Raw genomic sequence first — 22,014 nt, 5'->3', positions numbered from 1 at the left:
TTGGTGTTTTACCCTTGATTATCTGCTCTTGAATTATCCTTTTTCCCTTGTTTGCGTCAGTAGATACGTATTAAGTGCTGACTATGTATGCACAAGGGACTGGCAATGGGCCTTTCGAATTGTCTCTCCTGCCAGCAGTGTTGGAGCTATGGTCCTATTGGCAGGGGAAATGGACTTATGCCTGTGAACCCACTGGGGTACCTGGGAATTTTGCCATAAGATGCACTCTGCCAGTAAAGTTCCTTGATGGGCATTTGCCATGCTGTATTGGAGAATGAACTAGACTGGGGTGGACAGGGTTTTCGTACTCTGCACATGGAATCAAAAAGTGCTTCTTCAACAAATCAAAGAGCTTAGAGCTGGAATGGACTTTAAAAAAATCATTGAGTCCGATTCCCTAACTGAGACCCAGAGAGGTTAATTATCCTGTCTAGTGTGCCATAGGTAATAAGCTGCAGTGTTGAGTTTTGAACCTACGTCATTGATTCCAAATCCAGTGTGCATTCCGCACTTTTTGAATCAGCATGTGAATAATGGTGGTAGGATACTTGCCATAGGCTGCTATGTGGTAGGAGAAGACAGAACCAGGGATTAGGAGGAGATATATGGTAGGAGTGGAATGAGTAAAATAGACCAGGTAAACTGGAAAGCACTTTAGAGTTCTCTGAGTTGAAATGACAGAGTATTATGCATAGATGCAAAGATCTTGTTTACAAGAGGGCTATTAGAATAAAGATTTCATTTTTCTTTAATATTTATGACTTTATAAAGGGGGTGCTATTGAAAATGGGGGAAAGTACTATTATAAATTATAGGACATCATCTTAGAACAATCAAGAGTGTTTAGGTTAGAACTATGTTATCCATTTAATATCCATTTAAACTATATCCATTTAAAATTTGTGAATAACCCTATTAAATAGGATCCTTGTTTATGATTTTATTTGATAATAGTAAATAACACTAACATAGTACTTTAAACTTTACAAGCCTTTTAGAAATTTATTTTATTTTAGCCTTACAACATCCCCAGGAGGGTAGGGGCTGTTATTGCCACTGTTTTACAGATGAGGAAACTGAGGCAGCATCGCTGAAGGATTACAAAAGTAGGAAGCATCCGGGGTGGGATTTGAACTCAGGCTTCTCCCAACTCCAAGTCTAGTGCTCTCTTTTCTATGCCACCTAGATATTTTAAGTTAGCAAAATCATTCTTTACTAACATTAGGTGTTTTATGTAGCTCCTGAGACCAGTATGATGGAAAAGAAAAAACACCAGTCTGGTAAGTTTTACTGTTCAATAAACTATGCATGCGTGTATGAGTCACTCAGCTTTTCTTACATATAGGCTCTCTCTGCCATTACAGTGTGATCTCCTTGAAGGCAGAGAATTTTTTGAAACCATCATCATTTTAGCAGAGTGCTTAGTGATGCCAATTTATTAATAAATGCTTATTGATTGATAATATTGTTGGACTAGACCCAAGAACAAATGAGATACTTTCAAAGTGGCAAATTATGTAGTTTTGAGATGTATGCAGTTTTGTTCTTCTTAGTGATTTTCTTTCTTTTGGGGGATTTAAGGGGAGAGGAGGAAGATCTATTTTAAAAACTCCTCTTCCACTTAAAAATCTTGTTAAAGACTAATCTATACTCTCTACATTATCTGCTCGGGGCCTGCCCTGAGCCATCGCCTGGAAGGTTACCTCTCCTGGAAACCAACCACTTTTACCGGTCGTCCAACGGTTCAGGCCCCTCCTGTGGGGGAGGGGAATGACCAGACAGTTCACCCAAGGGAAGGCAGATTCTCACCCCCGGGAGTGTCCGGGCCCACGAGGGGGCCACGGTCCAGAGCTCGGCCCTCTACAATTATCACCTTATACTCCGACAATGCAAACTATTTTAATAGCTTATATTAATTGTAAATGTAGCAAGACCCTCTGATATTTAAAAAATCCTCATGTAACACATTTCATGAATGACCGGTGAAAGGGGCGCCCATACCACTTCTCAACTCCATTAACTTGTCAAAAGCTGAGCGTATGTCAGAATTGATACATCTGATTCGTTGTATGCTTCATAGGTTGCAGGAATGTCTTGAATTGTTTTTGCCCTAGGATCAAAGATTTTTGCTTTTAAGGACTTAGGTCAAAGCACATTTTGGCTTCACTGGCCTGAGAAACATCAGTGTTACTCAGTTCCAAATCAGCTGTGTGTATCAGCACGAAATTGATTTCACTGGTGTTAGTTGTATAATTTCCCAATCAATGTCTTCTTTCTTTTTTGGCTTAAAAATGTTTTGTTAATCTCCAGAATCACCAAGTGCGTCCTTTAATCATAATTTTCAGAATAATAAGTATCTTTGTGGAGAGATGTGACATATGCATTCTTTACATTCTTCGTGGATTACTAACTTTGTTGAAAGGAGGGGTGGCAAGAGTTAGGGTCTAGAGTCTAGATCCTACCTTTGGTAGGAGGAGAGGAGGAGCACTGTCAAAGCAGAGAATGGCTAAGTGGATTTGAGAATTGGTCTTAGGAAATCTTTATTTGTATTTCTTGCTTATAACCTAATATATGTGTAGCTTTATTCCCCACTGATAATCATTTATTCAAAAGCAAATTTAACCCTGTAGCCATGTGCACTTAAAAACTGGACAGCCAGCATAAAAAAAAAAGTGTTTGGTAAGTAATGTTGGTGTATATTAGTCTCGTTTTTATAAAGGATCTGTTTATAAAGGGTTGCTATGGCGGGGGTGGGGGAGATATGGGGGAAAAGGGAACGAGGGGGAGAGAGAGAGTACATTTATTAACTGCACCAGGTACCGTGTAATGCCGTGGGTTTACAATTATAAACAAGGAAGATAGTATTGTCTTCATGGAGCTTTCTTTGGGGAAGATAACCTATAGAATGGACTGTGGGAATAGAGTTGTACCAGGTAATAGTGGAGGCCAAGTCTGGGAAAAATAAGCTAAAAGCTCATATATCAGAGTTCCTGAATGGTTCCCAGGTGGAGTCCCAGGTTTATGGTGGGGAGAAAGGATGTAGTGAAAAAAGGCTTGCTTTAGAGGTGGTGGCTAAAATAGGGCTTTATCTCTATGGAGACCTTATTTTTTCTGAGTATAATGAAGAATAATACTGTGAGGTAAATTCTGTTTAACAAGTATGTACTAAATGCCTAATATATGCAAGGCATCAGACTAGACACCTGGCATAGAAAAATAAAAGTAAAACAGAGTCCTCCTGCCCAAAAACGAAGGGAAAGAAATCAGCATTTATTTATAAGGCACTGCGCTACGGTTGTTTTTTAATAAATATTTTAAAATAAAATTTTAAACTAAAAATTTTAAATATTTTTTATTTTGATTCCTAAAACAGTCCTGAAAGTTGGCACCGTTATTATCCCCATTTTGCATTTGAGGAAATTGAAGCAAAAAAAGGTTAAATTACTTGTCCAGCATAACACAGCTGGTACATATTGAAGGCTAGATTTGAAATCAGGTCTTCTCAGCTCTTCAGCCCAGTGCTCTAGCCACTGCACCGACCAAGGGCCTCAAAGGAACTTAGCTTGTCTTCTGCCTTTTCTTGGCTAATCCAGTTGCAAGTACTAGGAGTCTGAAATGAACTCGTGTTTTGTTTTGTTTTTTTCATCTTCAGAGCATAAACCTATTTAACATTAAATGGGTAGAAATATGTGTCAGAAATATTTCTCTATACTGTATGTGATTTTGTTACATTTTATTAGTTTTTATAGGGTTTGTCAGACCTGAAAAAAAATGACCAAAGAGCCACAGAAGTTATGCATCATCTATTAACACTGAAAATACCAAAGAACTCACGGTGGTTATACACAAACTAATAACTATGAAAAATGAAATAAAAACAAAAGAGCCACAATGAATATTACACCAACTCTCAACTCTGACCAAAGAGCCACAGAGATTTTCACAAAAGCTTTTGTTACACCAACTGTCAAACTCTGAAAAATAAAATAAAACCAAAGAGCTCATAGAAATTATAGGCCAAAAAAAGCCTTTTTGATTCCATTGGGGAAGGAAAACTAGTACAGGTTCAAGAGTCTCTTCTAGGAGGAGACCCAAAGCAGCAAGACCAAGCCTGGATACTTGGAGTGGTACTCGACAGAAAACTAGCAAGCCAGGGGTGTCAATGGCAACAAGGGGTAATAGCAACACAGGCAAGTTTGCCTAGTGACCAAGAGTGTCTTCGTAGTAGGGCTAAGTGACCAGAATGTGATTCCTGCAGGTGTTTGGCTGAGATCAGGGACTCCAAGAGTCCTCCTTAACTTGATTGTATTGGGCTGTTAGGGATATGATTTGTGCTATTTGTAACAAAAGGACCCAAGACTATGGGTGGATATGGCAAAATAATAGAACATGGAGTCCCCTAGGATGAGTAGGTCTAGATAGACTGTGGGCGGTGGGGTGAGGAGAAGTGTTTTAGTCTTGTTGACTATCTCCTTCCCCCTGTTGAGCTATATAGCTGATGATTTTCTCCAGGCTTTGCTAGGTTGGTTATTGGATCAGTGATCTCCAGTCCATCCATGGGTCTATAGAAGAAGATTTTTCATCTTAATGGGAACTGGTAGCACTTAGTTTCTCTGGCAGGAGCAATGGGAACCTCTACACCCCAATGAAACTTTTGATTGGGACTTCAGTGGAGACCCCTCTAAAGGTCACTTTGAGCTCCTACATATATATATGTATATATGTACATATTTCTCACATGGTCTGCTTTCTGGAATCTGTATGGAGGCAAGAAAAGGACAGAGGACAGTATGGAACTGAATTATTAAGCTATTTGAATGACAGTGACAATTACTACAATTTCTGTGAATGCAATGATAGAAAATAATCATTAAAATATTCCATTTCTATTTTTAAATGCATTTCAGCGTTTGAAATATTGAGCATTCTCCTCCAAATTTGCCTTTTCTATCCCAACAAATAATATACAAGGTATACAGTGTAGTTTCCAAAATATGTTCTGGTTATTTTCCCCTGAAACTAAATTGGTGATAAATATTAGGAGATGAAATGGAGAATTAGTTTCTAATGATTTCCAGTGTATCTGGAGGGAAAATGCTGATTTCCCTTAGTTATTTTTGTTTCCATTCTTTTCTGGTTTTTCTTGGTCTTCAACCTCAGATTTATTCATAACACTTTAAGTATATGAGATGAGTCAAGCTAAGTTAATTATAATATCAACTTATAATGCAATGTAAAAATTGTTTTCAAGGTTAAATCTGTCAGTGAAATTAATATTTGTGTAATGTGCTGAAGTAAAGGATAATGCAATTCTTATCTTTTTAGGTGCTTAACGTAAATGTTGAAATAGGAAACTGGATGTTTTGGGGTCAGTGCTGTATTGTGATCAGTGAGGATTTCTGCTGCTGGTTCCTTAGGTTTTGGCTTTAAGGATATAGATACTCAGAGTGGACAACAATGACAATGCCATGACTTTGTATTTCCCTATGGATTTACATGACACTGAGTAAATCACATGACTTCATAGGACGACCATAGAATCCTAGTGCCCGAAGAAGACCTCAAGGTCATTCTCTTTCTTTCAGGTAAATTCCTTGTCATCCCAATGAGTCATTAGTCCATTCTTTTCTTTTTGTGTGTGTGTGTGTGTGTGTGTGTGTGTGTGTGTGTGTGTGTGTTCTGGTTTTAACTCTTTCCAGGAAGGTGAATACCACTTCATTGTGAAGATTTATTTTTTCCCTTTCAAATTTTCTTGTTGAAATGAATTCTGTTCTCTTTAGTGTATTCCTATTGAAATGCAGCTCATGAACAGAATGAGGCACCTACCTCTACTTATTCTATATAGCTGATAGGTGATCAGTTAAGGTATTTTTTGAATGAACTTCATAAGCATAGAGAATAATTCTCTTTTGTGCAGAGTGAATTGTGGTTGTAGTTGATCATCTTTCAGTGTTAGCCATTCAGACAGATCTTCTAAACAAGCTAGAGATCTGTTTCTCTTTTCAGCGCTGGCCTCCAGATGTGCTCTGAAGAGAGAGAAGGCACACCACTTTTAGATGTTTCAAATGCTTTCCCTTTCAAATTTTCTTATTGAAATTAATTGTGTTATCTTTAGTATATTCCTATTGAAATGCAGCTCATGAACAGAATTAGGCACGTACCTCTACTTATTCTTTATAGCTGATAGGTGATCAGTTAAGTTATTTTTTGAATGAACTTCATAAGCATAGAGAATAATTCTCTTTTGTGCAGAGTGAATTCATTGAGACAGATCTTCTAAACAAGCTAGATATCTAGTTGATCATCTTTCAGTGTTAGCCATTCAGACAGATCTTCTAAACAAGCTAGATATCTAGTTGATCATCTTTCAGTGTTAGCCATTCAGACAGATCTTCTAAACAAGCTAGATATCTAGTTGATCATCTTTCAGTGTTAGCCATTCAGACAGATCTTCTAAACAAGCTAGATATCTAGTTGATCATCTTTCGGTGTTAGCCATTCAGACAGATCTTCTAAACAAGCTAGATATCTAGTTGATCATCTTTCAGTGTTAGCCATTCAGACAGATCTTCTAAACAAGATAGATATCTGTTTCTCTTTTCAGCGCTGGCCTCCAGATGTGCTCTGAAGAGAGAGAAGGCAAAGCAGTTTGAGATGTTTCAAACGCTTTCCCTTTCAAATTTTCTTGTTGAAATTAATTCTTTTATCTTTAGTATATTCGTATTGAAATGCAGCTCATGAACAGAATGAGGCACCTACCTCTACTTATTCTATATAGCTGATAGGTGATCAGTTAAGTTATTTTTTGAATGAACTGCATAAGCATAGAGAATAATTCTCTTTTGTGCAGAGTGAATTGTGGATACTGAAATCAGTCATAGACCTTTAATAAGGGTTAAATATTTTATGACTGAGCTAGAATTTCTCTAAACATTCAGAATAGTAGGTCCTTTCTCTTGAGTTGTGCCTATGCATCTAATCATAACTCATCAAAGCTTAAATAATAATTTCTTCTCAAGTGAGCTTCCTTATTTTACTGTTTCAATTAGGGAGGCAGTGATCATGGTCAGAATTTTCAGCTGAGTGAATTGTAGTTTTAGTTTTTCATTTTTTTCACAGTCTTAATTTTTAAAGTTGTGATTATTAAAATGTGACTTAAATGGATTGAAAGAAAACTTTTCAAAATTTAAATGTAGTTCTCTAATAGAATATGTTGGTTAAGGGAGTCCTGAAAACAAATTCCTTTTCAAAAGCATATTAAAATCACGGAGTCTAATTCTCTTGTCACCTGAGTCAAGCTATCTTTTCCTATTATTTTAGAGACTGCTTTCTGGTAAATGATTGAGAGGAGTTTGCTTTTCTGAGTAGAATAGGGACTCTTTCTATGATTTCTTTTTAACCAGACAGTGTACTTCATAGATGGTTCTACCTTATGGCTGCCCCTCATAATAAGTTGCCCTGTCATGAGAAAGTTTTACACCAAGGCTTTGAACCAATTGAACATCTGGTTTTTTAGTTTAAGAATTTTTTATACAATTGTAAAATGAATAATTGATTTAACTGTCTTTTACTTAGACCAAAATCACATTGAAATAAATTTAATTTTCTTTTAGCTAATAAAAAAATGTCAACCCTTGTATGGATAAATATCACTAAAGAAATTGCCAGGTCTGTAATAATAAGATAAGATAACACATTGAATTAAAATATACACTACACTACACACACACACACACACTTCATGGCCCTTCCCTCACATGCTGGTTCCATGACACTTCACTGGTTTACTTCTACTCCAAATTATAGTCCACAAACCCTATTAATATGCCCATTGTATTTACAAGGTCGATGAGGAAATCACTTTTCTCTGTGTTCCAAATGACCTTCTCCCTATTCTCCACCAATAGTACTCTGTCTCTTTACCTTTGTCCTGTTTCTCTTCCACGACTGGAATATACTCTCTCACCACTTCCACATCATATATTTCCTTTCTTCCTTTTAAGACACCATTCAAACATCATATGATATTAAATCATTTAATATTTATTTGTACTTATTCTTTTATTGATTTTATATAAAGTTATATATACACCTCTCCCTCCTATTAGAATGTTAGCTCCTCTTGAGCAAGAATTGTTTCATTCTAATAGCTAATAGGAATTTAATAAATGCTCATTGATCGATTGATTAAATCAAAACAAAAAGATGTTAATCAGCACAACAAAATAAGTGATGAGAAAGACACCCCTGTGCCTTCTTCACTCAGATATGGAGTGTACATTTCCATAGGTTGTCTCATGATCAGATTGAAAGAGCCACCTATAAAGCATATTTATGACCAATGACATGCACATAGAAGTACACATGTAGAGCATACTTGATTAAAGAGCGCAAAAGGAACAGGTATGGCAGCCCACACTTCTGCCTTCACAACTTCTGATACCAAAGCAAGGATGTTTGGTAGAAATGGATTACTGCCATTCTGTCAACTAAACAAAATGGGAAAGAGTTCATCAAAGAAAATATAGATTTGCCTGTAGACAGTATTTCTTCTTGCAACTAAAGTCAAGCAACAATTCATCATGTAGGGCATTGTGTCAAGACATTGAGAAATAAAGTGTACGGTGTTGTCAGCTATAGCTTTGGAAAAGATACAAACATCTTTCAATGATCTGTTCTTGTATGAACCCTTTGTAAGTGACTGAAAGCATAACATTAAATCATAATCACAAAAAGGCATTTTTGTGTGGAGCTGAAATGATGTATACTAGGAACTTTGCCTTTGGTTGATCCAATAAAGACATAATTTGGGAGACTTTAGGAGAATGTGTAATTAAAATATCCATTAGGCTGACTTTCAAATATTAGATATCTTAACTGATTCTTTGGCTGATTCCACATAATTGTTAATTCTTGATTGAATTTTCTAATAATACCTATATAGCTATTCAATGATGTTAGATATTCAAAGTTAGTGAACAAAAAACTATTATAAAAATTTAACATATGTATTTGTATTATTTTTGTGTATTTATCCATGGTGACCTTTGGCGCCCACTCTCATTTGACACTGTTATCCAAGTCTCTGAAGAACACAGGAAATGACAAGAATACAAGTCATTCCTCAATTGATAAATTATCAAAGGATATGAACAGGCAGTTTTCAGAGGAAGAAATTAAAGCTATCTATAGTCATATGAAAAAATGCTCTAAATCACTATTGATTAGAGATACAAATCAAAACAACTCTGAGATACCACATCACACCTATGAGGTTGGCTAACATGACAAAACAGGAAGATGATAAATGTTGAAGATGTGGGAAAGTTGGAACACTAATTTGTTGTTGGTGGAGCTGTGAGCTGATTCAACCATTCTGGAGAGCCATTTGGAACCATGCCCAAAGGGCTACAAAAATGTGCATATCCTTTGATCCAGCAATACCCCAGCAATGCCCCTTCTAGGGCAATTGTTGCTTCTTGCTTGTGGTTTTAGGAATAACAGAGTTTGGGGGGCGGAGCCAAGATGGCTGACTAGAGAGGCACACTTACTCAGGGTCCTCCCCACAGCCCATAAAATATCTGTAGAGAGGGACTCTCCACAAATTTTGGAGCAGCAGAAGTGGAGAACAACAGAGTAGAGGAGATTTCTAGGCCACAGTTACCTGAAAGGCCCATGGAAATGTCGGTCGTGCTGGACACAGACCCCAGCTTGGAGCCCAGCCCAGCCTTGGCCAAGACTCTGGGAGGAGGACACCTTGGGGGTGGAATCATGCAGTAGCAGGTCCTCAGATCCCTTGGCCCACTGGCCCCAAAGGTCAGTAACAGGGTTTAATCAGCAGGCCAGGAAGGGAGAAGGGCTTTCCCATAGCTCCAGCTGCAGGCAGAGGCCACAGAGCCTGCACAGCAGCCCATATGGAAGCTCCATTGTTGGAGCGTAAAAACCCCTGGGGGCATTGAAGAGCTGAATCTTGCCTCTGCCCTGGGTGGAGGCCCTGGCCTAGCTGGTCTTTGTCTCACACTGAATGGCGGCCCTGCCCATCCAGCTTATCTGAAAATTAGCCCCCAGTGCTGACTTGGGAACTGGAGGCCAAGTGGCTGTGGAGAGGTATCTGCTAAGATTCTGGGCACAAAAATCCCTCTCTGTATCCAGACCAGTACACGCTTGATTGTGCCACCTTGGAGGAACTGAGATCTCACAGATTCCAAGAGTATACCCTACTCTTGACAAAGGACCCAAAAGTCAAATAACTGGCTGGGAAAATGCCCAAAAAAGGGAAAAAAAGTAAGACCATAGAAGGCTACTTTCTTGGTGAACAGATATGTCCTCCCATTCTTTCAGATGAGGAAAAACAATGCTTACCATCAGGGAAAGACGTAAAACTCAAAGCTTCTGTATCCCAAACATCCAAAATAAATATTCAGTGGGCTCAGGCCATGGAAGAGCTCAAAAAGGATTTTGAAAATCAAGTTAGAGAGGTGGAGGAAAAACTGGGAAGAGAAATGAGAGACATGCAGGTAAAGCATGAACAGCAGGTCAGCACCTTGCTAAAGGAGACCCAAAAAAATGCTGAAGAAAATAACACCTTGAAAAATAGGCCAACTCAATTGGCAAAAGAGACTCAAAAAGTCAATGAGGAGAAGAATGCTTTCAAAAGCAGAATTAGCCAAATGGAAAAGGAGGTCCAAAAGCTCACTGAAGAAAATAGATCTTTCAAAATTAGAATGGAACAGATGGAGGCTAATGACTTTATGAGAAACCAAGAAATCACAAAAAAATAACCAAAAGAATGAAAAAATGGAAGATAATGTCAAATATCTCATTGGAAAAAAAAACTGACCTGGAAAATAGATCCAGGAGAGACAATTTAAAAATTATGGGACTACCTGAAAGCCATGATCAAAAAAAAGAGCCTAGACATCATCTTTCATGAAATTATCAAGGAAAACTGCCCTGAGATTCTAGAACCAGAGGGCAAAATAAGTCTTCAAGGAATCCACAGAACAGCACATGAAAGAGATCCAAAAAGAGAAACTCCTAGGAACATTGTGGCCAAATTCCACAGTTCCCAGATCAAGGAGAAAATATTGCAAGCAGCTAGAAAGAAACAATTCAAGTATTGTGGAAATACAATCAGGATAACATTACAATCAGGATAACACAAGATCTAGCAGCTTCTACATTAAGGGATTGCAGGACGTGGAATAAGATATTCCAGAAGTCAAAGGAACAAGGACTAAAACCAAGAATCACCTACCCAGCAAAACTGAGTATAATACTTCAGGGGAAAAAATGGTCTTTCAATGAAATTGGGGACTTTCAAGCATTCTTGATGAAAAGACCAGAGCTGAAAAGAAAATTTGACTTTCAAACAGAAGAATGAAGAGAAGCATGAAAGGTAAACAGCAAAAAGTTATTTCCTAAAGTTGAACTGTTTACATTCCTACATGGAAAGACAATATTTGTAACTCTTGAAACTTTTCAGTATCTGGGTAGTTGGTGGGATTACACACACACACACACACACACACACACACACACACACAGCACAGAGTGAGTTGAATAGGATGGGGTCATATCTTAAAAAATGAAATTAAGCAGTGAGAGAGAAATATATTGGGAGGAGAAAGGGAGAAATGGAATGGGGCAAATTATCTCATAAAAGAGGCAAGCAAAAGACTTTTCAGTGGAGGGAACAAGAGGGGAGGTGAGAGAAAAACATGAAGCTTACTCTCATCGCATTCGACTAAAGGAAGGAATAAAATGCACAATCATTTTGGTATGAAAACCTATCTTACAATACAGGAAAGTGGGGAAGAAGGGGATAGGAGGGGTGGGGGGATGATGGAGGGGAGGGCAGTGAGAGGAGGGAGCAATTTGAGGTCAACCCTCTTGGGGAGGGACAGGATCAAAAGAGAGAATAGAAGCAATAGGGGGCAGGATAGGATGGAGGGAAATATAGTTAGTCTTACACAACACAACTATTATGGAAGTCATTTGCAAAACTACACAGATATGGCCTATATTGAATTGCTTCTTCCCAACGGGAATGGGTGGGGAGGGAGGGATGAAGAGAAGTTGGAAGTCAAAGTTTTAGGAACGACTGTCGAGTATTGTTCTTACTACTAGGCAATAAGAAATACAGGTAAAGGGGTATAGAAAGTTATCTGGCCCTACAGGACAAAAGAGAAGATGGGGACAAGGGAAGGGAGGGATGTTAGAAGAGAGGGCAGATCAGTGATAGAGGCAATTAGAATGCTTGGCATTTTGGGGAGGAGGGAGGAGAGAAATGGGGAGAAAATTTGGAACCCAAAATTTTGTGAAAATGAATGTTAAAAGTTAAATAAATAAATTTAAAAAAAATTAAAAAATTAAAAAAAAAAAAAAGGAATAACAGAGTTTGCTTAGAAGTCTTCCCTGGTATGCTTCACCTTGATCATTAGCTATTCAAGTTTAACATGCAGTGGTTAGAACAGTTGAAACTACTTTCTCCAAACCAGCAGCAAACACAGGCAGTGGAAATAATCACACAGGTGTTCACAGGTCCCTGAGATGAAGAGCTCAAGCTTAGAGTACATTTGTGCTGACCTCATGAGTGCCACAGGGCTACTATGTCCTGTTTACTGGAAGTCCTTTTCTCCTTTATTGGCGCACTCATGAAGTTCCCTTAGATGGTATTTTCAGCTTTATTCCAAAGTCATTGCCTTTAGAGAGTCCTGAACCTATCTTGGTCTTTTAAATTTGATCTTATTGTTTCTTTCCTCTTCCTTTTGGATACATTGTCTCCACTATTTCATTCTCTCTGAAATGGTCTTTGATAGGGATAGTTGGTCAGGGAGAGTAACACCCTTTGGGATCGCTCCTACTTGTTGCCCTTTAGGACTGGTTAGGGGACTGCCTTTTCTAGGTATTCCTGAGCCTTGAATCTCCCCAAACTTGGTTTTGCTACAGGAATTTGCATGTCTGTGCTTTATTTCTGTGTTATACACAATCCCATAGAGAGTGACTGATTTTCTTCCTAACAGTTAAAAATATGAGTTGTCATCTGCTTTAATCCAATGATCAAAGGAGATTCCTTCTCCCAAATTGATTCAAGAATGGTTCAAACCTAGTTGACACCTTTGAGTGATGGACTAATCAATGGAGAAGACTGGTCCGTTTGGGTTTACATATAAAAATAGAATTAATCCCTGGGTTTACTTTTTGAAGCTTCTGTGGTACTTAGTTTTTTTGTATAACTCATGACATAATGAGTGTTATTATGTTTCATTGTAATTTAGCAGATAGACATCTTTTTCTAACTAAATTAAAAAAATATGGGGACCATTTCAGAAAGCTTTGTGTAACCTTCTCAAAGTAATAATTAGTCATAACTTTGCATCATTGTCCCATCCTTGAGGGGGACGCAAAGTTTTTCCTTCTTTGCTGCTCTGTTTATCATAGTTCTAAGGAATTGAGCATGTGATCAGGCAAATGTCTTTTGTTGTCATTATTGGGTTTTTTGGTATAGACCGACATTTTTAGTATGAAATTTGGCATTTATTTAATTCATTCTGATCTTCATCTCTGGTTTTTACAAGCTTATTATTTTTACAGTATATTTGGGCACATCAGGTAAGTTGTAACTGTAGCAAATTATATATTAAATGACTTGTAATCATAGATATTTGTGTAACACCTTTTGAACAATGATTTTAGTAGAAACTGTGCTTTAGATTTTATTTTTCAGACTTATTTTTGCAGAAAGCCAGGCAGTACTCATGGCAATAGCATAAGTTAATAAACATTTTGAAAGGAGTGAATTAAATTTCAAATTCTATAATTCATGTTTTTCTCCTAAAACCACCCCTCCTGCAAGGATTATTTTGGATTTTGTGGTTAAGGTATTTCATGAACTTTATCATCAACATATTTGCATTAGGGTTATGATTTATACTCTTATCACTTAAAAATACATGTATGAACAGCTTCTTACAAAGCATCATTAAAAAAAAAAATCTGTCCTAAATAGCTTACAATTCAATGTCCTGTTAGAACATTTAGTATATTTCTTTCTGTGTCCCCTCATTGTTATTTTTTCAAAGGAAAACTTTTCATTAGAAAGATAGAGGGTTGGATTGACCAAGCACAATGTACCATTTATGTAAAACTCTTGCCTCTTTTTTAAAAAAATAGAGCTATTTAGTTTTCTTGACACTTGGAAAATATCCCATTACATTGTAATATAATTTCTTCATGCTTATGGTCAGCAAGTTTAAATGTAGAATGACTTCTGCAAGGTCACAGTAGTATACTTAAATATTTACCATTTATCTTGCTAAATATATCTAACACATTCAAAATAAATCAGTTCTGAATATTCTCTTGCTGTGTCACTTCTCTGGAGAACTTTCAGGGTACTTTCCATTATCAGAGAAGTCATTGCCTTAACTCATTCATTTGTAAGCACAACTACTTTCTGAACCATTGCAATCATACTTCTTGCTAATCTATCAATTTATATTTTGAAAGATTCCTTTATATATTGAAAATTCTATAGGACAGTGAATTTGGACACTTTTAAAATGTGTTCTCTTTTAGGTTGGACTGTTGCATTTGTTGAATGACACATAGCCAAATTTTAAAATAGCTTAAAACAAGAATTCAGAGAAACATAGTCTTATCCATTGAAACTGCTCCAAATTGGATGAAGAAGGTGTTACATGTCCCTACTCAGATTACCTTAGGAAAGAACGATAATGCACTGTGTTAACCTTCCTCTATTCCTGAAACTGCTCTGTAGTCTGAACCCATATTAGGAAAACAAAAATTAGGAATTTTTCAAAAATTGAGTCATATCTTTTAAACTGCTGAACTTCCTCTGAGGCCTGCTAGGAAAAAAATGGTATGAGGGGAGACCAGCCTTCTTCAGTATAAAGCGTATAGTCATACTTAAAGAAGTATAGTTTTTTCCTTCCCCGTGAGAAAAAAAAAGTTTATTTACTTAGAGAATGTAATATAATATACTTTCTGCCTATGAGTGAGTGACTCAAGAATGGATAAGACCACCAGCATTTGAGAATCATTTCTTATGGTTAATTTAAAGCCAGGATGATGGATCTGATCACCAATCCTTCACTCTTCCTCCTTCCATCATATGTACAGGGAAGTACAGTGTGTCCGTTTGGTTCCCCTTTTTGTATTTCCTTTACATCAAAGGCCCAATGCAGAAGTTCTGGCTTGACTTTGTTTGGTCTAGCTTGAAAATAGTTTGGAAAGAAAGGGTTTGAGGACTTTAATGGTAATTAACATACTGTCACATTTGAGCCATTTGAGTTTGTATATGTCTTAATCCATTTACATAGTCATCGGGGGGCGGAGCCAAGATGGCGAAGTAGAAAGATGCACATACACATAGCTCCGAACCCACAAACCACAGAACGGCTAGAGGGGACCAACCCAGGGCGAATTCTGCACCCAGAGACCACGGAATATTGGAGAGAGGGAGATTTCTGTTCCGGAGAGACCTGCAAACCTCTCGTGGGGTGTCCTTCGCGCCGTGGACTGGGCGCCGGGACGGGGAGCAGAGGGCAACCCTGCCGCGGCCATGACACCGTGAGGAAAAGATCCGAGCGGGCTACGGGGACGGGATCTCCAGCGGCCACGCGGGTCCCCCCACCCACAGAGGGACCTGCAAACCTCTCGCAAAAGGTCCGTCGCGCTGCAGACGCGGAGCCCAGCCCGGAGCTGCGGCGGCCGCGGCTCCAAGAGGCACAGATCTGAGAAGGCTCCAGAGATGGGATCTCCAGCGGCGGCACAAGCCCTCCCACCAACAGGTGACTGACGGGGGTAGGTGAGAGAGTCTCTTTGGCGGGTTGAGAGGGGAGTGGGGTGCCCCCATGGCTCAGGCCCCCCCAGGAGATAGAAGCTGAGAGGCGGCTACAGACAGGGGCTCTCCAAACGGGTGGGAGCCTGGATCCATTGTGGAAGGTCTGTGCATAAACCCCCTGAGGGAACTGAGCCAAAGAGGCGGCCCTGCCCCGACCTGACCACCTGAACTTAATTCTCACACTGAATAGCAGCCCTGCCCCCTCCAAAAACCCTAAGGCGGGAAGCAGCATTTGAATCTCAGTCCCCAAAGGCTGGCTGGGAGGACCAGGAGGCGAGGTGGGTGTGAGGAGAACATTCAGAGGTCAGGTCACTGGTTGGGGAGAATGCCAAGAAAAGGGAAAAGAAATAAAACTATTGAAGGGTACTTTACCGGAGAAAAGACACTTCCTCCCCTCCTTTCTGATGGGGAGGAACAATGCTTGCCATCAGGCAAAGACACAGAAATCGAGGATTCTGTGTCCCAGCCCACCCAATGGGCTCGGGCCATGGAAGAGCTCAAGAGGAATTTTGAAAATCAAGTTAGAGAGGTGGAGGAAAGACTGGGAAGGGAAATGAGAGGGATGAGGGAGAAGCATGAAAAGCAGATCAGCTCCCTGCTAAAGGAGAACCAAAAAAATCTTGAAGAAATTGGCACCTTGAGAACTAGCCTAACTCAGTTGGCAAGGGAGGTGCAAGGGGCCAATGAGGAGAAGAATGCTTTCAAAAGCAGAATTAACCAAATGGAAAAGGAGATTCAAAAGCTCACTGAAGAAAATAGATCTTTCAAAACTGGAATGGTACAGATGGACACTAAGGACTTTATGAGAAAGACAGATATCTCAGAACATACCGCGCAGATTCGAAAAATGGAAGATAATGTGAAATATCTTATTGGAAAAACAACTGACCTCGAAAATAGAATCAGGAGAGACAATGTAAAAATTCTGGGACTACCTGAAAACCATGATCAAAAGAAGAGCCTAGACATCATCTTCCATGAAATTATCAAGGAAAGCTGCCCTGAGATTCTAGAACCAGAAGGCAAAATAAATATTCAAGGAATCCGCAGAACACCGCATGAAAGAGATACAAAAAGAGAAACTCCTAGGAGCATTGTGGCCAAATTCCAGAATTCCCAGGTGAAAGAGAAAATATTGCAAGCAGCTAGAAAGAAACAATTCAAGTATTGTGGAAATACAATCAGGATAGCACAAGATCTGGCACCCTCTACATTGAGGGATAGAAGGGAATGGAATAGGATATTCCAGAAGTCAAAGGAACTAGGACTGAAGCCAAGAATCACCTACCCAGCAAAACTGAGTATAATACTTCAGGAGAAAAAATGGTCTTCCAATGAAATAGAGGACTTTCAAATTTTCCTGATGAAAAGACCAGAGCTGGAAAGAAAATTTGACTTTCTAAGACAAGAATGAAGAGAACCATGAAAAGATGAACAGCAAAGAGAAGTCATAAGGGACTTACTAAAGTTGAACTGTTTACATTTCTACATGGAAAGACAATATTTGTAACTCTTGAAACATTTCAGTATCTGGGTACTGGGTGGGAGTACACACACACACACATGCACACACGCACACATTTACATAGTCATCATAGTAGGTATAATAATAGGCAGTTCCATCTGAATGACATTTTTGAGTAACTTAATGTCTTATTTTAATATCTGCAGTTCCACCAGTAGTTGATTTATGATAATTGCCATTCTCTTCAAGGGCTTCTTTGCCTAAGTAGCAGTATTCTCTTGGGGAATCCTTTTGAAATCTCCTAAAGTGACAACAGCAGAACCCCAGCCTTGTAGATAAGGAAACCATGAAGAGTTCAGATTTATTTGGGGAAAAGACAGAACTCAACTAATTGAATGAACTAACACCCTGCCCCATCTCAGTTTAAAGAAATCAGTTGAAACTTTCCTGGTATAGTATTCAACTGGATATAATCTTTTAAAGGAAAAATACAGTATATGTTCTTTTCATCAGTGGAACAGATTCATTTCTCATAGCAGTGTTTGCTTCAATTTAATAGGAATTGAATATGTTAAGCTTGTGACTGGCAGTTTTGATATCTCCTTTGAAATCGAATGGGGTTATGAAGTATATATGAAAAGAAATTCCTTAAGAATCATACCTACTGGCCAGACATGGTGGAACATACTTTCTGCTTGAGTAGCTGAGGCTGGGGTATTACCTGAACTCAGGGATTTTGAGCTGTCGTAAGACTAAAGCCAGAGTGTCCACACTAAGGCTGCTGGCTCCAATGTGGTGAGCCTCCGGGAGTGGAGGACCACCAGCCTGCCTAAGAAGGGGCAAACTGACTCAGGCTGAAAAAACAGAACATGTTCAAACTTTCAAGCTGCAAAGGATGCTACTGGATTTCTAATCTGTATAAGATAGGGAAACTTGTGTATCCCTCCATATGTACCCCCCACCCCAGCTTTATAGTTTATGAGTTTTTAATTCATTGTCTCACCTGAATGCTCAAAATTTGATAAGTATGAAGACTGTTTGGAAAATTCTTAAATATAAAGTACATGAGATATATTTTTACTGTACTCAAATAAGTTTATTTATATTCAAGTCAAATCTGCTTAGTCTAGTAAGCAGTTTGGTGTTTCAGCGGATATAGTGCTAAACTTGGAGTCAGAATGAAAAGTTCAAATTCATCCTTAGACACTTAATGACTGTGTGACCTTGAACAGGACGGTCAGTCTTGGTTTCCTCATTCGTGTTACTATAGGGATAATAATAGCATCTACTTCTTAGAATTGTTGCAAGGATAAAATAGGATAATATTTATAAACCTCCAAGTATTATGTAAATACTATTATTATGTTATTTTATTAGTACTACTTTAAAAGGACATTTCAAATTTTTTTCTTTTTTTGCTATACTAGATTTTATTGAATTGAAATGCCAAGTAACTGAGCTACTCTTTGGAATTTAGGAATTTATTCTGCTCTGTTGTTACTATAAGACTTCTGTTGGATTGATTATTTTTATAATGTGATTTGATGTCGAATTATTTTTTTGCTTACTCTTAAGTTTTTTTTAATATAATCAGATTATGTAGTTTTAAACTGATTAATTGGGAGGCCGAATAGGTATAACTCTGACCTTGTTCAGTATTTTGTTTACCCTCTTGGGACAGAGACGAGCATTAGTTAGACTAACAGGAAGGAAAAAATCCTCTTAGTGAAGAAGTTTGGCTTTAAGCTTTTGTAATGGTAGTGGTTGCTGTGTTCTACCAAGAGTTGTTGATCATAGTTGTGAAAAGTGAAATTTAAATCTGCATAATAGTGATGGAAATCAGTCAACTGATGTGTCTTCTCAATTTCATTGTCAGAGTTGACCAAATAATGTCATAAGCCCCAAATCAGCACTGAGAACTGTCCCATTAAGCATTTTTACTTCAGGAACTATATTGTGTCTCATAATAAGCCAAATACATTTTTTATGTCTTTCTCATATGGGTAACATTTAGATGGTCTAAAGATCATTTTCCTATATTCAGAACTAGAGAACTCTGGGGAATGTGTAAAGAATGAATGATTCCTTGAATGTCCATAATCACTCTTGAACTGCAAATTCCTATCTGCTTTTTTGCAAAGAAATGATAAATTTATTTTCCTGTAGTAGCTAATTTTGTTTGCTTGGGCTGGACTTTGAGATATAGCAAGGAAATTGTTTCTAAGGAGTCGACACTTCTTTGCTTTCAGCAAAAAGGTCAGGACCCCATCAGAAGAAAAATTATTGATAACACCTAGGTTTGGGTAAATATACCATACAAAAATAAACAAAATGTAAACAAAGAGGAAGAAAATGAATTAATCTTTGTGCCAATTGCTTTCCAGTTCTTTTTTTTTCAATTCTAAATCTTTCCATCAAAATAGGAATTATCAAATCGGTCCCACATTACATAGTTTACCTAGCATCTTTAAAAAGCACTTTGCCTTCATTGCCAAATTTTAAATTCTCTCTGTGGTCACCAAGTATTTATGAAAACATAATTATATAGTATAGTACAAAGTTTGTATATACAAATTCTCTTTGTCTAAGCTAAAGTTTAAAAGATAATATGGAATATTTTTAAACTCATTTTTTAAAAAAAACAAAACATTTTTCTTTGATTCGACAATAAGACTACAGATTGAGATTTTGATCATGTGATTATGCATTTAAGGTTGTCATTGAAATGATAAAGCTAGTGGAAAGAATCCTTTATGTCTTAAGAAGTTGAAAAATTTGTCCTATCATCAATATCACTGGCCACTTTCTTTTTGACCATTGCCACAGAACCATGGTCAGTCCAAAGTTTTTGTCAGAAGAAACTGCATTTCATGCTGTTCTCTTCAATCCTATGTTGTGAACTGTTGAATATATTGGCATGGCCCCTTCAGTAAATCTCTAGACTATTTCTTTGGCTTTCTTTGTCTCTTTGATTAGATACATTATGTCATTATAGGCATACGTGTATGAACGAAGTAGAAATCTCACCATTCCACCAGTCTTTGTTTTTGATTTGGCAATCATATTGATGGCTTACCCTGTCAGTCTCCCAAGAAGATATAGCAGTCTTCACGATTCCTTTATTTTTTGATATATCAGTGTGCCTGTGGATCATACCTTGTCTAAGTAGTAAAATTCAGCATATTCTTTCAGTACTCAGTTTCTAAGGAAAATGAGAGATTGTGTTTGGTGTTACTGTGGTTTAATGGTACTTGAGGGTTTAGTTCCCCCCTCCCCCAAATTACATGTCAGTATAATTTTCAGCATTCATTTTTACAAAATTTTGAGTTCCCAATTTTTCTCCTTCCCTCCGTCTCCTCCCTCTTCCCAAAATGGCAGGCTACTTGATAAAGGTTATATACATGTGCTAGCATGTAAAATGTATTTCCATATTAGTCACATTTGTGGAAGAAGAAACAGATCAAAAGGGGAAAAAATGCAAAAGAGAATAAAAGAAGTAAACAAGTATGAACGGTCTGCATTCAGAGTCCATCAGTTCTTTATCTGGCTGTGGATACCCTTTTGTGAGAGTCTTTTGCACTTGTCTTGTATCACTGTGATACTGAGAAAAGCTGAGTCATTCGTAGTAGATCATCACACAATGTTGCTGACACTGTGTACAGTGTTTTCCTGGTTCTGCTCCTTTCACTCTGCATCAGTTCATACAAGTCTTTCCATACTTCTTTCACCCAGTGAGGCTTTCTTGCCAATCTTCCAGGTTTCTTGGGCTAAATGATTGTTTCTTTTGGCTTGTTCTGCTATTCCAGAATTTGGAGGGGGCTCCAGTTTATGGTTGTGTGGAGGTGAATATGGGAAAGTTGTGGCCATTTACTGCTTACTCTCCGCTATCTTCGCTTCTGAAGTTGTTTCTAGACAAGTACTGTTAAAAAAAATGAATTAAAGAAAGTTCATGTAATGCTCCTCTTTGAACAACCCTAATAATTGTTTTCAGCGGAAGGAGCATTGGATTTGGATGTGAGTTCAAATCCTCGTTGTGATACGACTTGTATGACCTTCATCAAGCCACTGAATTCCCTTGGAGCCTGTTTTCTTACCTGTAAAATGAATAATTTATGCTAATCTACTTCTAAACTTTTTTCAATTTGAAATACATGATCCTACTTCTTGCTCTCTTTAAGAAGCCCAATGTTAAAAGAAGTCAGGTTAAATCCAAAATGGTGCATTTCTAGTCAGTTTATTATATTTCATTTATAAAGAAAAGTTAGCATCCACCTATCATTGGATTCAAGTAAGTTAGTATTCTTTTAATAGAGAAAGGAGATAGGTAAAAAGTTTTCTTGGCATTTCTTAGAGCTTTTTACATATCATATAGAGTCTAGCAAAAAAACTTAGGTTTGCCTAATTCTTGCTTTGTATAGCAATATAAAGCTATGCAGTTTTATGGTGTCCATTGTAAGATCTTCACACATTTAAAGAATGTGTATAAAGGAGAGAATGAGTAGCTGTTCTTCTTGAGAAGAATTAGTGGTTTGACTTTTGTAGCAAAATAATGCTAAATGATTTGGGAGCAGTTGCTAAAATTAGACCTTATGAAGAGTACAACATTAAAAACAACAGGAAAAAACTCCCAACTTTACATAGGACCTGCAAGCTCTGTCTTTGAAACAATCTTAAACAAGTA

The 22,014-nt window shown here is 37.8% G+C and overlaps 1 protein-coding gene across 3 annotated transcripts in view; it reads left to right on the top strand.

Annotated features, from left to right (window-relative positions):
- Positions 1–22,014, top strand: part of LOC140526911 (utrophin-like) — a 107,542-nt gene that overhangs the window by 68,835 nt on the left and 16,693 nt on the right. The window lies entirely within an intron of this gene.

This window comes from Notamacropus eugenii, chromosome 2, assembly GCF_028372415.1.
Source record: "Notamacropus eugenii isolate mMacEug1 chromosome 2, mMacEug1.pri_v2, whole genome shotgun sequence".
NCBI classification, from domain to species: Eukaryota; Metazoa; Chordata; class Mammalia; order Diprotodontia; family Macropodidae; genus Notamacropus; species Notamacropus eugenii.
Note: the sequence above shows the minus strand (reverse complement) of the source record. Positions and strands in the feature narration are given on the sequence as shown.